General features: G+C 37.4%; 1 pseudogene; it reads left to right on the forward strand.

Annotated features, from left to right (window-relative positions):
* Positions 1–1,105: 1,105 nt before the first annotated feature.
* Positions 1,106–2,197, forward strand: LOC103593195 (annotated as a pseudogene).
* The last annotated feature ends 838 nt before the right edge of the window (positions 2,198–3,035 follow it).

The raw sequence follows: 3,035 nt of genomic DNA on the forward strand, positions 1-3,035 counted from the left end.
CAAACATGTTCTTTTTGAAATAAGCCAGGCAGACAAAAAAAAAAAAAAAAAGGAAAAAATAATTTCTAAAATGAAGAAAATCTAAGAGAGTTAGCAGAGAACCTCAAGCACACAAACATCCGAATAACAGGTATTCCACAAGGGAAGGAGAAAGGAAAAGGCATTGAAAACCTATTCAAGGAAATAATAACAGAAAACTTACTGGGTATAGGGAGAGATGTGGACCTTCAGATCCAGGAAGCCCAAAGATCCCCAAATAGATTCAATACAAAAAGATCCTCTCCAAGACACATTATAGTCAAAGTGGCAAGGCTCAAGGACAAAGAGAGAATTCTAAAAGCAGCAAGAGAAAAGCACCAAAAGTCAACTATAAGGGATCCCCCATTAGAATAACAGTAGTCTTCTCAACTGAAACCTTACAGGCCAGAAGAAAATGGGATGATATATTCAAAATACTAAAAGAAAAAAATTGCTAGCCAAGAATCTATACCCAACAAGGTTATCCTTCAGAAATGAGGAAGAAATAGTATATTTCCCTGACAAACAGAAATTATGGGAGTTCACTACCACACAACAGGCCCTGCAAGAAATTCTCAAAGGAGTTCTGCATCCGGAATCTGAAAAACAATAATCACTATCATGAATTCACAAGGAAGAGCAAAACCCATCACTAAAACCAAAATGCAAACGAGAAAGAGAAAGAAGCTAAATCATATCACCTCAAAATCCAACTAACATTGAAGATGAAAAATAAGAGGGGAAGAAAGGAACAAATGATATTTTAAACATCATTTAAACATTTAAATATGACAGGAGTAAAGTGATACTTGTCAATAACAACCCTAAATGTAAACAGATTAAACTTCCCATTCAAAAAAAAAAAAACCAGAAAAAACTAGACCCAATATATGCTGTCTTCAAGAGACCCACCTCACCTATAAAGACTCAGACTAAAGGTGAAGGGATGGGTTTTCTGTGTCTGCCATAGACAGAGAAGCAGCTGCCATTCCTGAGCTGGAGGAGTGCCTGTGAAGAAAATAGGGTATTTCTCTAAGGCTTATATCATGCCTTGATTGTCTTTTCTTGAAGTGTTTTATAAATCAGGATGTCTGCTCAGTCAGTGGAAGAAGATTCAATAATCATCCCAAATCCAGATGAAGAGAAAGAAATTCTGAGAGTGAAATTTGAAGAAGATCATGATGGCGATGAGGGATCAAGTATCCCCTGGAACGATCTCCCTGATCCAGAGGTTTTCCAGCACTGATTCAGGCAGTTTGGATACCAGGATTCACCTGGGCCCCGTGAAGCTGTGAGCCAGCTCCAATAACTTTGCTGTCTGTGGCTCAGGGCAGACACACACACAAAAGAACAAATCTTGGAGCTAGTAGTGCTAGAGCAGTTCGTTGCCATCCTACCCAAGGTGCTACAGACTTGGGTTTGAGGGCATCATACAGAGAATGGAGAGGAGGCAGTGACAATGCCAAAAAATTTGGAAAGTGAACTTGATGATGCTGGAGAGCTGGTTTCTCTCCATCAATGAAAATGGGAGGTACTAGAACAGGAGATAGTATCTCAAGAAGAAGCTCAGGGTTTACCAAGTTCTGAGCTTGATGCTGTGGAGAACCAGCTCAAGTGGGCATCCTGGGAGCTCCATTCTCTAAGGCACTGTGATGATGATGCTAGAACTGAATATGGAGCACAAGTTCCAAAGCAAGTGATTCCTTCAGCAGTAGAATCCCATGAAGTTCCTGGCACTCTCAATATAGGTGTCCCTCAAAATTTTAAATATGGAGATGCCTGTTTCCCCAAAGATACATTTGAAAGAAAGAGAAATCCCTCTTGAAAGAAACAACATATATGTGGTGAATTTGGGAAACACTTCAGTCAGGACTTGGCCCTTATTCTTCATCAAAGAATCCATAGTGGGGAGAAATCTTATGGATGTGTTGAGTGTGGGAAAGCATTCAGCAGAAATTCCATTCTTGTGCAAAACCGGAGAAAGAGTTCATACTGGAGAAGAACCTTACAAATGTTTTGAATGTGGGAAAGCCTTTAGCCAGAATTCTGGGCTTATTTATCATCAGAGAATCCATACTTGGGTGAAACCTTACGAATGCATACAGCGTGGGAAGTCCTATAGTCAAAGCTCAAATCTTTTTAGACACCAGAAAAACTTCTGAATGTTGTGAAAGTTTAGGAAATTTTTTTAAAAAAGAATCAGAACTCAGGTGTTTTTCTTCAGAAATGAAGACAAAATTAAAACCGTGAAATGATGCAGAATAGTTCCCTATTGACTGTCAGAAAATTCACTGGGAAATGTAAAAAATCTTCACTCAACATTATTTTATCTTGAAAGAAATGGTGTCATACCTGCCTAGAAACTGAAATTTTAAACTTAATTCAGGTGTTAATGCCTAAATTTTCCATGTATGTTTATATTCTCTATTATTTTTCCAAATAATGAACTACCTGATTCTTTGTCCCTCTCTTAAAAGTTTCCTTTTTTAGATGAATATATTATTTCTGTGTTGATCGCTGAAATGTTCTTTGTAAGGATACATTTCCTTCTGCATTAAAAGGCAACATAGGAATTAAAAAAAAATAAAAGTAAAGGGATGGAAATAGATATACCATTCAAACGGAAATCAAAAATTAGCAGAAGTAGCTATTCTCATATCAGATAAAATAGACTTTAAGCCAAAAAACATAAAAAGAGACAAAGAAGGCCATTATATAATGATAAAGGGATCTATCCAGTTATAACACATAATAATCATAAATATGTATGCACCCAAAAGTGGAGCACCTAGATATGTAAAGCAAACACTCTTAGACCTAAAAAAGAGATAGATCCTAGTACAATAATAGGGGGTGACCTGAACACCCCTCTCTCTGCATTGGACAGATCTTCCAGGCAATAAATCAACAAAGAAGCACAGGATTTAAACTATATCTTGGACCAATTGGAACTGGCAGACATCTACAGAACATTTCATCCAACAACTAGAGAATACACATTCTTCTCATCAGCACCT

The sequence above is a fragment of the Galeopterus variegatus genome, unplaced genomic scaffold, assembly GCF_000696425.1.
Source record: "Galeopterus variegatus unplaced genomic scaffold, G_variegatus-3.0.2 Scaffold1298, whole genome shotgun sequence".
Classification (NCBI taxonomy): Eukaryota; Metazoa; Chordata; class Mammalia; order Dermoptera; family Cynocephalidae; genus Galeopterus; species Galeopterus variegatus.